The sequence below is a fragment of the Excalfactoria chinensis genome, chromosome 9 (genome assembly GCF_039878825.1).
Source record: "Excalfactoria chinensis isolate bCotChi1 chromosome 9, bCotChi1.hap2, whole genome shotgun sequence".
In the NCBI taxonomy this organism is placed as follows: Eukaryota; Metazoa; Chordata; class Aves; order Galliformes; family Phasianidae; genus Excalfactoria; species Excalfactoria chinensis.
This window is the reverse complement of record NC_092833.1, coordinates 126,581-140,505: the sequence shown is the minus strand read 5'-3', so window position 1 is coordinate 140,505 and position 13,925 is coordinate 126,581. Positions and strand designations below refer to the sequence as shown.

General features: G+C 39.0%; 1 protein-coding gene across 2 annotated transcripts in view; it reads right to left on the bottom strand.

Moving 5' to 3' along the window:
* STAG1 (STAG1 cohesin complex component) overlaps positions 1-13,925 on the bottom strand; it is a 156,997-nt gene that overhangs the window by 79,014 nt on the left and 64,058 nt on the right. The gene's annotated exons all lie outside the window — the stretch shown is intronic.

Here is a 13,925-nt window from a genome sequence, read left to right as displayed (position 1 = left end):
TTTGATATATACACATAAATTTGTCTTTAATTTCTGATTCATAATTCCACCTCTCAAGACACTACTGAATAAAGAGGTTATATTTCCAAATCACTGGAAACAACAAGCTCTAGGAGTAACGCTTTGTAGCTTCATACATGAAACCAAGCTTCAGCTTCATGATGTCAGAAGTTACTCAAATCCAGCAACAGAAACATCAGTAGCCTGGAGGAAGGGCTGAAAGTTAAGAAACAACTACTCTTTGATTGTACTTTTATCAGGCTATTTCTATATCTAGGAGTCACCCATCAGCTGCACTGTTAACAAGCTTCTTCCCTCAGTAAAAAGAGAGGCTCTCTCCTCCCCCCAGTCCCCAAGCGGGGAATCTTATCAGCAAATACACTGTATAGTTGGAATAACACAAGGGTATAGTTGCAGTTACAGAGTAAATAGATAGCCAGAGGGCATCTGAGGAAAGACTCACCAATGCCGAGGCTTTCAGTCAAGATGGATGCTTGCCAACATTGAGGCTCATCACAAAAACTCCACAAAGGAGCAATCTCCAGAAGGAGATGCTACCTTAGAGGTGGTCAGCCCTTAAATGGGATCTAGGAGCTGCACCCCTTCTGGGGGCACAGCTGAATTACCTTCACCTGTGCTCCCACAGCTGACTCATCACTTGCCTCAGATGGTTAATCAGAGGTTCAGGCTGTGATCGAGTTTCCCTTACATACACATACCTGTTTGGAAGAAGCCAGACGCTTCCCAGCAGTGCCCAAGGACAGAAGACTCAGACAATCCAAACACAAGCATATTAATAGAGCTTAAAACCACCAATGTTTTGTAGCTAAGGGCTGAGTAAAAATATTACTTCAATTGCTAAAAGACTACAAGCATAACCAAACCCACACTCACTGCACAAGTCCCACACTGCCAGGCTGGCTATCAAGGTGTTGGAAGTTCCTGCTGTGAGAACTGAAGCTTGGTAGCAGGTGTCTCGTTATAACACACACCTGAAGCATGGGGTAAAAATAGCAAAGGTCATGAAAATACTGAATCTGTCTGATAAACCAATTTCAGCCCAAACAAACTGCTTTGTATCAGTATTTGTACTTACAACGAACCAGCACGTCCCCTTTGTGCCACCCACAATATTTCATAGCAATTACAATAAACCCAGAGTGGTTTAAAAACACTGAATTTTCCATAAGGCAAAAACCATAGATAATATAACTAATAATAGATAAAATATAGGTATTCATTTTTAATAATTCCCTATTTATCACTGAGAGTTACTGGACAGTCAAGTACTGTCTGGTAACTTCCCACATAACAGCAAAATTATTATTTAACTTTATTAATTAATTAAATAAACATTACTAATTAAGTATGTAACCAGCAGAAAGCTCACAAGCTTGAGTAGTCCATTTGCTAAATGCTGTTGTGCTTCGCAAAACAAGACTGGAGATACAGAAATGTGTTTGAAACAACTGAAGTCTAAAATATTTGTTTCTGCATTTGTTTGTATGCATTTCTGTCTTTAATTATTCTGCTTATTAACAGCTGAGCTGTTTCTTTCAACCAAATCTGGCAAACCTGAAATGTCCCAGTGAATTTCACCAAAGCAGGTAGCTGAGCAGAAGCCAAAGACGATCTAAATCATTACCTCAGTCTGCTAAGACACCAAAAAGCCCTGAGGCCAGAGCCAGGCAGAGATATTCACACTCCTTCTCAGGAAAAGCTTCCAATGGAGCACAGCAACCTCTTCCGCATCAGTGTTTGTTTATATTGCTGATTTAGCTTCCAAAAATGTATAAGCTTCTACTAAAACTCTTTCAGTGAATTACATGGGATTCAGAGCATCATCTCACAAAGAGTATCTGCCACTTGATCAGTACGCTCAGTAGCTTTCACACCCCTCAGTAAAGACAAGCAGTGCAGATGCACTAGGTATCACTCCTCATTCATTCTGCTTCTCAGAAAATTATTTGTTTCAAGTAGAGATGAAAAGCATTTACCAGCCATGATCTATGAAAAGCCAATGCAAAAGGTTACCAGAGCTGGTTGAAAGCAACGCCTTTATCTTCATCATTCCCTATTCACAATACACAAGATGAGAGAAATTCTCCTTTTTCACATAGCTCTTTTTTCCTACCTTGCTAAGATAAAACTTTGTTTTCTCTTATCTGTTCACTCCAACACTTTTTGAATATCTGAGCATATATATGGGGATTTTCTTGGTTTAAGGTAATAAATGAATTTGAGAAACTGTCTGCAAAAAACACATAATATGCACACTTAGCAGAAAGCACAGGCCAAACTTCAGTTGCTCTCTGCAACCCTCATTTAGTTTCTTCTGCGTACACTGGGATGTGTCAACCAACTTACATGGCTGTTTACAATTCTGTTGAGCTTCAATGGAACAGAATATAGGCCTGGAAGTGAACAGGGTCTGTGCTGGTGAAATTAGTGCACTTTGGATGTGTGCAGCTCTTGCTACAGCCAATGAACTTGACAGGTAAACACAGGAAGAAAGAGGGGGGTCATCCATGACGAATTGATGAGGATGCTTCAGACTGCTATTTTCTATCACTTCAGAGCTCCTATGAGAGTCTGGACAATCTCAACTATGTTAAAGAAGGCCCATAGCTGCACATCCTTCATTTTTCAAGCATCGACATTGGGCTACCATGAATCACTTCAAAGAAGTACAGCACAGAAACAATGGTATCTGCAAGTGCACAGCCTCTACCACCTTCTTTTGGCTTTCATTAGCTCTTCTTTACTGGAGAGGATTCCATTCTGTTAGCCTAGGCTAGAATCTTGCTTTTTTTCTTACTGCAAATATGTATCTGTTATACAAAACTAAGAACTACAAGTTTCCATTTGGTGAACTTCAAGAACCATCTGAGGTGCTCTGAGCCCAGCCATTATGCAAACTGAAAATCAGGAGCCAGCAACAGCTGTGCTTTAAATATTAACAGTTATCTGAAAAAACAGGCCTCCCCATAGGGAGAGGCACAAGTTAGCCACGAAGCTGTGCATGGGGCAGCCAATTACACAACGGAGGTGGTATCTTTATTTACAAGGCAGTTAAGAAAAAATCAGCTGAAACCTTGTGCAAAAACGCCCACAAGATATATATATGTATTTAATTCTTATCTGGATTTGGCTATTATCAATAAAATAAGAGGAATTATCATGTTAAAAGGTAACTTAAAGTAAACTTAACAATAGCTGCTTAAATGCTTTGGCAGAGGAAAGAGAGCCTATACTAGAGCCTAAATCAGCGAAAGCCTGGATATGCCTGTAATAAATATAATGCAAGTGGGAACTGTCGCCTCACAACTAAGAAAAGAAAAAGAGGCAGCAGATTTCATGAGAAGGCTGGAGAACCAGCCTTTCTAGGGCAGCTCTGAGGTCATCTGAAGCTGTGTGGAATGGCAACTGGAGATGCAAACCAAGGGAAGATGAGAGAACACAGAGAGATCACGGCAGTGTTGACAAAGAATGTAGGTGGGAATGCAGAAATAGAAACAAACAGCTGAGAAAGGTCAATAAATCCCTTGTTTCTCAACAGCGGATGTCCAGAATTCCCTATGTATTTGAGAGTAAACAAAGACAAATGTATACCTATGCAAACTTACAAAGAGTGCTGAAAGACGGATAGCAATAAACAGGGGGTGAAATACAAGTGGGAATGAAGAGCCTGAGTGGAGAAATAAAGAACACTAATTAACACAAAGATGGCGAAGGAATTAATCAAATACCATGAAGGAAAATGCAGAAAAACAGAGAGGAACATTGGAAGTATTGCAGGCTTAATCTGGAAAATGCTTTAAAATCTGATTTACAATTTCCTCTCTGATTGCTTTGGACACTATTCCTTGCAAAACATAATATAATTAGTTGGAACCATGTTTGGCATGAATTAATAACTGCACTTAAAACAGATCAAGTATTATTATGCTGCTAGTAGAACTCTCTGCACATTTCCAAACGCAAGATGCCATGCATGCAGCCACTGAATAAAGCAGTCACTTACTCTTCTGGTTCCACTTCTCAGTGCTCCCACCACCTACTATCAGTTTAAGATGTCTGGAAGTCCTAATGTAAGGATTTCTTCACTACAATTTTTATGATGTTTAGTAATGCTTAATTTCCTATACTGTACCAATTTTCCTTGGTGTAACTACATCCTCAGCTGATACCACCTGTATACATAGACTCTTGTCTAGTAATTGCTTGTCCTTCCTACAAGAAATTCTCTTGATATCCATAATAGAAATACCAAAGGGTATTTTATTTATTATATTATGGGTCATCTGCTTGATGAATGCTCAAAAATTGAGTTACATTTTTAATCGATGGCCCTCTATAGCAGTATATTATGGCGGTACCATTGTGCAGCAGCCTTGAGCAGCCCCACAACATATACATCAGATGAAATAAGTACACAGACATTCTGGCCAACAAAGCAGAGCTAAACCACTGGGATGTATGGCCATCTGCCTCTCCAGCTTCCTAAGCTCACCTGTGAAAATCTGCCCTCGCAGAACACATTATTCCAACTTTTGGAGTCCATTCTTTCTTTCTTTTGCTTTATACTTGTCTTGTGTATACTTGTGCACTACCAGGGGGTGAGGAGTGCAGACACTCGTGCTTCCCAAAAGCAGCTTGTTGCTCAGTCTCCCCTCAGAGCACTGGGAAACAAAAGCCACTTAACAAGATCAATTATTTCCCTGAAAGAAAGCTATGAAATATCCACCTGCGCAATCATCTGTGCAAGTTAAACCTAGATATAAGCCCTAGAGTTTATCTGTAACTTGTCTCATGTCTTTGATACTGAACCTGATCCCTGGAGTGTCTCTATTTTATAACCTACCTTGGTTGGAGCAAAGCCAAAGTGAGCAAGCTCAGCTCCTATGAATACCGTAATCTAAAATAAACATGCCTTACAACTTAAATCCTAATACTAATATGCATGACCTTAGATTGCACGCTACCAAAATTAATCTAGTACATTGCTGAGATCAATTAACTAACTTTGAATACGCTGCAGTTTCTGACTGTATCTTTATCTTTTCTCCCTGGACGCATTATTAAGCACCTCTGCAATCAATCAGTTACGTTTACCAAGCTACCATTTGTGCAGAAAAGCGTTACGTCAAAAACTAAATCAAATTTAATCTTATATCTCAATTAAGGAGGTAAAATAAACAACTGGTGTTATATATATAATACGCAAAGTAACACTACAAAGTAATAGTGGCTGAAGTACCAGATAACCAGAGCAATGAAGTAATACACCAGGCTAAACCAACTGACAATTTTAACAGGCAACCATTCCTTCTCAAGACTGAAAAGTTTACAGCCAACAGATATGAAGGCAGTCTGGAAATGCCTTGTAAACTGCTGGACCCGGGCACTGCTCCTGATCAGCAAACTGGTTACACCAAAGCTTTATTTGCATGCAGATATACCAGAAACATCAGGCAAAAGCTGTGACAGCTGAGTTAGTAAGACCTATGGGACTGAAGACTTGGTCATAAAGATTACACAAACATAGTTTCACTCTTTGATCTCAACTGACGCACCTTTTATATAGAGAGGAATACAAGGGAAAAGCTGGGTAGACAGAGCTATGAGGTAATTCCACATGGGACTAAGAAGATATAAATGAGATATATGAAATGTTTGTATCAATAAACTATTTCATACACAGATATGATGTCTGGAAAAAAAAAGCACCCAAAACCAAAATCAATCCCAAGGAACTAGCCAGTGAAGTATTAGAAAACTAAACAGTGATGTTTTCTAAACGTCACACAGCTGAAGTTTAATACCTTCTTCTACAGGCTACCATGGAAACCAGACACCAAAATGGATTGAAAATCAGGTTGTCAGACAAGTTAACATAACTCCATGTACACACTGCAAATTAAACTCCAGTCATGTGAGTTACATTGGTAGAGAATAAGTTGTATTTTGCATACATCACCAAGAATTCCAATCTCCAGACCAATTACAAGCTGTGGTTCTAATACTAATACTGCGTTGGTTCTAATACTAGCAACTGGAAGGTCGGTGTGTCGGGTAACAACTAAAAACAAGAACAAGATTAATAATATAACTTGAGAACAAAGAGCAAATTAACTCATGCAGGTTTCCTGCATGATTATGTACCATTAAGATTAAATTATTGCTAACTCAGCTGAACAATTCAAGACAGTTTGAATGTCCTATGGTTCCTTGTTAATCCAGACATAGAACTGCAGTCCTTAAGGAGATCTACTCACAGGTGGCATCAGGAACTGACTAGCAAATATTTCCTTCTTAATATCAATGGAAAGGACTTCATCTTCTGGATTCAATGCCAGTGGCAACTGCTGAAAAAGAACTACAGTCCAATTTTCCTGGAAAATTATGAATCAAAATGCTCTCAATCCATAAATTGATCTTCTCATAATTCAAAGCTAAAAGCTATTCTGTCAGTCATCATTTATTCTTCAGGCAAATAATACAGCAAGATAGAAACACAAACGTAAATGAGGGCTGCTCTGAAAGCAGCGCCTCCTATTTTATGAGGTTGGCCCATGACACCAGAAGCACACGTTGGTGGGATGGCAGCAGAGGCCAAACCATCCCACCAATATTGTGTTAGATGTTATTGCCGTGTGGCAGATGACAGCAGAGGGACAGTCTGACAGATGGCATCTGACACAGAAGTGCAGATGGAGCAAAGGTGTGTCACTGAATTCCTCCATGTGGAAAAAATAGCACCCAGTAACATTCATCAATGCTTGCTGAATGTTTCTGGAGACCAAACACTTGATGTGAGCACAGTGAGGAGGCGGGAGGTGTGTGTTTCTGCAACAGTGGTTACCTCCACTGATGCAGATTATCATGAGCACAGCATCGCTGGCAAAATTGCATAGCTAATGGTGGTGACTATGCTGAAAAACAGTGTTTTGTAGCTGAGAATTTGCTCTATCAAATGGCGTTATAGTAATCACTGTTGCAGTTTCCATGGAAATAGATAGGAGGTATTACTTTTGGAGTGACCTCCTTACTTTTTTTCTGAAGCTGAAAACAATGGGGTTTGCTATTCTTCCACCCAGCACTATGAAAATGCGATTTAAAGTCAAGCTTTTCCATTTTGAATTGCAAAGGACAGATTTTTTCTTTCTGCTAGATTGTTGTTTTATAAGCAACAACTCATTGCAGATCTTGTTTTCAAAGACTTGACAGAAGGGATTTTAATGAATTCCACTATGTTCCCCACTTGTATTTGCTTCACAGGAACTGAGAATCTTCCACTGGCTCTATTCTCTAAGCAAAACTTTAACACAGGACATTCCTGTTACAAGACCTGGTGTTAGGGTAGGAAGAATGCTCAGCAACTTGACTTGACCAGCTAATGTTGTCAGCTCCAAAACGTTAAATAACTACCTAAGTTTCAGGGGTTTTTGTTGTAGCAAACGTCTGAAGGGACTGCGCTGAGGTCTCAGTTTGAATCTACTTCAAACAAAAGTCACAAGAACAGTAGCTGGGGTATCAGAGAAGCTCCCTACAAATACACTGGTACACTCAATGCAGTATGAATTGAAGAGGAAACTCCATTTCTTTATGTTCATAATTTAATAAAGAAAGAAGAGGCTCAATAAATCCAGCTCTAACTGGAAGAAATGGCTCAGGATGTTACAAGAAGCTGTGGAAACACATCTGACCTCAACTACAGTGCTGAATTTTGCCTTTCTCTTCTTCTTAGCCATCAGGGAAGAACAGCTCAAAGGTAAGAACACAGAAGTAACAGTAACCTTTTGTTAATCTCAAAAGATGCTCTTTCTCTTCTTTATTAATGAGTCACCCTGAATGCCTAATTAATTAAACTGACTTGAAGAATACAAGATGAAAACTGTGGAGCAAAAATGGTTTGAATCAAAGCAAAAGAAACTTGTCACACAATTCATCGAAGAATAAAGTTCCACCACCACAAAATCTCAGCCAAATTATTTAGGGGCAAAAAAAAAAGTAGTATTTATTTCCATCATCAAATAGATGTATAATGGTGCTCAATTTAATAAAAGAAAGGCCACTTAGGAGCACTGTTACGTCCCTCTGAAATTTCCTCATTACACAGTAGCATAATTAAAGGGACTTAAATGATTTTCCATTTCCATATATATACCACACGAGGTACTTACTAATTAGCTTTGGTCTCCTGAAATGCAAACGTATCCCTTTCTTTTAATAGTTGGTCATAAAACTATTTTTCTTAACAGCTTTTCTGCAGAACTGCTTTTCCCCATTACTTCATCTATGCAAGATATACCAGTACAGTAAATGATGTGGCTTTCCTCCATTGAATATACTGTCTTTCATTTTCTTCTAGATATCTTATTTCACTCATTAATTTTGCTGTTATCCACCTGCCTGAGCTCTGAAGTATTACTGTGACTTCTGTCCCCAGAAGCAAATTACACCTACGTAAAACTCCAGTCCATCATCTGTGAAAGAATAACCATCTTTAATGAGGACTACGTACTTCTGCTGGGAGTTTAATGATTTTATTTCTGAATTGTTTTTAAGTCGAGGAGCACTTTCTGATCAGTCCATGATTGACACGTCATTAGCTCACTTAAGAATGTCCTCTTTGGAGATCTGTGATTGTTCTTTTCAGGCAATTTTTAGTATTTTTTTCAGCTGTTTTTATTGCTCGAAATGGGACCGGTTCTACATTTTGCTGCACCTCTTTCTCTAGCTGGATGATCCAGAAACCTCTTGTAACAGGTGCTCTGTGGTGATCCAATTTACCACCTTGCACAGCGGTGTAAGCAGAACCCCAATGCAACCTCTGAAAGAAATTTTTGTTTGAGCAGCAATATTTAAGACATGAAACCTTCACAACTACCCAGACAAAAGTTTCACTCCACAATGTTGTTAATTTTTTTAAACTACTATCCCTCTTTGCTGGTATTTTAGTAAAGCATTACCTCTACCGAGGAACTGCTTGTGTTACTTAATGGTTCGATTCATACAGCTGGCTGTATTCTCTGCCCAGAGTCTGAGCTGGACATAAACATGGCAGTAGCAAATGTATTCTTGTCATACTGAATTAGATCTGAAGCAGAATTTGTTTTAGTGGGTTTAGAGTCTAATAAGAGCATATTTCAAATAACATTATCAGCTACATATACGTATGGTCAACAAGAACATTGCTGACTCTATCTATACAACTAAATAAGCTTTCATTCCCAAAAGTTTCTGAAATTTCTAGGCCCTTTTTCCATGATCATGGTTTCCTAAGTCACAACAACTCACAAGCAACCTACACTCGCTTCAATAATAAATGAATAACAGGGACTGTGATAAATCTCATGACTACATGAAAGGTATTTCAAAAGATGACGTTATGACTTTATAGGGATTTGTTTCTGCAACTGTTGGTGCCCATTAAACTCAGCAGGCTGCTCCTGAGAGAAAAGATTTTCTCATCAGCCCAAAGTGTTTTAACTTTGTTACTCCCAAATTCAGCCCTTCATGAAATTAGGTAGTTTCAAAATGAAATGCTACAAATGCTGAGTATGAATATCGGTTGTCCTGAGCTAAAATTTAACCTAATAGCATTAACTGAAAGAGGAGACAAACATTTCTACTCATGTACCCACTTCTCACTTGATGAGAAGTTATCCAATAACTGGGATCACCTTTGCTTACTTAAGCAAAGGCACAGACAGTGCTGGAAAGGCTGCCCCGCAGTGTTCCTGCAGGAGTTGATCATACTTTTGTTTGATGCCCATTTCTATTCTCCCAGGTATCCTCAAAATTTGCGCTATGCTTCTTGCTTGAAGCAAAAGAACAAGACAACATGGAGGTAAAGGACACATATAACAGTGTTCCTGCAATAGATTTGATCCTTGTCATACCACAGTATGTCATAACTACCCATTAAGAGGAGGAGGAAAGGTAAAAGCTCATCTGGTCATGATTCAGGTTAAAGAAGACTGAGGGAGTAGATTGATGTGAAGAGCTAAGAAGGTAAGCAGTATTAACAAGTAATTACTGTACCCTATAGTTTCTTTAATGCAAGAGAAGAGAGAATCAAAATTACAGTGTTACCTGAGAGAAAAGTCATTTTTTGAACATAATTCCTACCCTTTGCCTGCAGTCAGATTTCAGCTTCAGCAGAGAGCGCATGTTTTGAATGACAAGAGATGTGAGGAGTCTTTGTATCCGTCATCTGTTAAGAAAGCACTGAGATCTTGTGGTATTTGATGGCTTTTTATAACTAGTTACTATCTTAACAGAAAGTACTTCTGAAGTCATTAAAAAATAACAAAACCTAGAGAGAGTATTTAAACACGGGTAAAGAACTCATACACAGGCACAATTTGCTTGTACGTCTTAGAGGAGTACTGCCCCCCCCAAAAACCCTACACTGATCTGGCTTTTTGGTTTTTAAAATGTTTACTACATAAAGGTTCCTCCTATAAAACATTCCTGACACAAAAAACAGAGCATAAATACAGAGAAAATTATACAGATCTGACCAGTAAGACAACAACTCTTCTGAATCCTTAACATCAGGAGGTATTTATTGGCCTCCTCTTTAAAAACAGCTGTAGCATCAAAGCATCATCACTTATCTCCAAGTGACTTCTCACACAGGGACTTTGTAATCACAAGAACTAGAGTTTTCCAGGTCCATTTGTAAGGAATTAAATGAATATGGCAGAAAACAAGTGGTAACATCAGAAAGCCTTGTACAACTTATCCTCAGTGAGCACTACCAGAAATGTTACACCTATTAAATCCAAGTGGTACACAAAGGCAGAACGTAAAATCTGTCCCACACTTATAAGGAGGAATTTCATCTTCAGCAGAGATTTGAACGCACGATACAGCAGATATTACCTGTCAAGTATTTTATACAAGCATTCTAAGCTTACTTAACTTCACTTAAAGGAACAAACTGATGAGGGATTTAATGTAGCTCCGGGAATCAGATCTGCTTTCCACCCAAGCCAGGTTTATAATTTGCATCTTATTTTCACTTAGCATTTTGTAAGCTTTCATTTCATGATAAACACACTGTAAGAATGACCCTGAGGCTCAGAATCGAGACGTGTGAAGTTCAGACCTGGTTCATCTACACCGCAGATAAAATTAAGAAGAAAATAAAGTCACTTCCGTTCTTCAGTCCTACCTGCATATTCCTGAATGTGGATAGCAGAATCTTTTTAATGCCTGATATAGGTATCAGGGGTGTATTTTTATATCTGTATACTTTGCATAGGAAATATTTTGTAAAACCTTGATATCACCAGGACTTAAATCATATACAGGCAAGTACCTCCTTTTTTCATGCACGCTGCTCCTTTACTTCGCAGCTCCTTCCCTGTACTCACACAGTACAAAGGGATTTTACTAAAATCCAAAGAACAACAAAGAGGAAGCACACTTTACACCCTGAATAAAAAGACAAACTCCAATACAACAAATAACCTTATTTTCTCATATTTTAAGAATATTATACACATTGAGCTTATTAATTTCTTAATAATACATGAACGACTGGAGAGAGAGAAAGTGTTTTACCACATGGCAAAGCCAGTAACATTTCCCACAAACAATTCTGCAGTTCCTTATGTAAAGACAACGGGTAGGAAATGATGCTCATCATCCAGCCTTTTATCAGTGCTCAATAACGTCCATCTATAAGATCAGTGTTATTCCACTGACCACAAAACAAAATTCTGTGCAAGTAAGCGATGCATGACTGATTCTTTTCAACCCAAAACATTATTCTATTTACAACAGCATATCCCCATTAAAACATTATGAATCAAAGCAAATGTTACTATTTCCTGGCTAATTTGCTTTCTGAAATCCTGCCCAAGAGCAAAGCAAGCAGTTGTTTCTTCATTTGTTTTGCCAGATTATATAATGGACACATCACAGTGCTTTTCCCTGTTCTTAGCCTTCAATTTCCTTTGGCGAAATATAAATCTATTATCTTGCTCCATGCCCTTAATTTAGAGCAAGGAACATTAATAAAACTCAAGATGAGCATGCATCTTGGACTCACGCACAGCAGCTCCTCAGTCCTGCACTTGTTGATTCAGTTTCTATCATTTGATCACAGAATTTTTCAGAGCATCTGGCAGGAATGTGTGAGGAACAACAAGAGATGAAAAGCTCCAAGCGAAAGGGTGCGGAGCCCTAAATGCCTGATTCACAAAGAAGACCTCGGCAATAAACATCCTGCTGTGCACAGAATTCTTAGTCAGATTCCTGCTTTCTTGCAATTACAAAAAGGCAAAACCCTAAAGCCCACTAGCAGTCAGGGCTGACAGGTGGCAGTATGAACGTGTTTCATTAACATCTGATTCCACAAAAAGAGCAAAGTGAAGCTTCTGAAGGGGGAAACAAGACATAAGAAACTTCATAAAAAGGAAACCCCAACATTACTACTACAATCAACTGCAGCGTGCCATATCACATAACTTTTTCTAAGGGACAGCCCCTTAAAATCCAGACAAGGCTGTCACACAAAGCAATTGACAGTGAGGGTATTTCATCAGCTTTGTTCCTTCAGTAAGTGGTGTCCTGAAGCTGTTCAGCACTGGGTAAGGCTAGCAGAGGATGCAGTACTCAAATCACTTCGTAAAATCCTCTCAACAATTTGCAAGTCTCTGGCTTATCTATTAGAAAAGAAATAAGAGAACAACCTGCAGTGATTTTGCTATGTACTTAAAAGCAGTCAGAGTTCTCCCCTTCCACATGTCAGTGACCTTTGTTCCTTCAAAAGAAAGCTTCCACTCTTAAATGAACCTGATAGATTGGTTTGTCCTTCACAGCTTAAGAGGCGGTTTCAGCCACTAATTGCTTCTGGTTAGGGAAAAATATACATTTATTCTGCAGGTATGGCTCTCAGCCTTTAAAATCCAGGAAGGTCAGAGTGCTTATGGGGTTTTCTGTTTGTTTTGTACCAATAACAGAAGGCAAAAGCAGACAGCAATGCAGATACCCAAATCCACGGAGCTCCAGAAATGGAAACAGACTGGTTGTCATAGCAGCAGAGCATGCTACCTGGGCTAATTACTCAGTCTGAGAGGCAGAGCTAATTAGCCCAGAAGCAGCATCACACTGACACAGATCCTTCTGGGACCCGGGCACACATCCTGCTGATGAGACAGTTCAGCTTACTTGCAGCTAGCGCTAAAGAAAAGTTCCTTCAAGTAAGAAAGTAATGGAAAAGAACTCTAAAACTAACAGAAAACTGACACTGCAGAGAAGGACAGCTGTGTCTGCACCGCTACAGACCACACTACCAAATCTGTACAGGCAAACTCAGCCGCACAGACACACACACTTATTGCCTCCAGTCAAGTGGAAGTTCCTTGAGCAAACACTTTATCACTACCACAGCCTACATTCTACAAGCTCCCAGTTATTTGAGAATGCAAACTGCTGCATTTAGTTTCTGGCAGACCCAGAAGGCAGCAAATACAACACACGTTATGGACTGTGAATGCTGTAGAAAACAAGTATTACCAAACAAACAAACCTTCCCAGGACTGGAAACAGCATTTATTTAAGGTCTTTCCAAAAGTAAAAGCTTTATAAAAACGGAACAGTAACTTTCTCATCTTTTGAAGCCACTACCTAACAGGAGATCTTCCCTCTAGAAAACAAACAGCATTTGAAAGTGGGAGGAAACAAGAAAATATATTAATCAATTTGCCAGTTCTTGTCAGCCATTCTTCTTTCACAGAAATAGCACGAAGCATCACAAAGAACAGCGCATCAACCAAGTGTCAAAGGCAAGGATTTTCACTGGAATACTTTAAGGAGAGCAAGATAAGCAAAACTTGAATTGCTTTCACATTTTTGTAATCAAAATCAGCATAGGCAATAAGCATAGATGTTGAGTGGGCAAA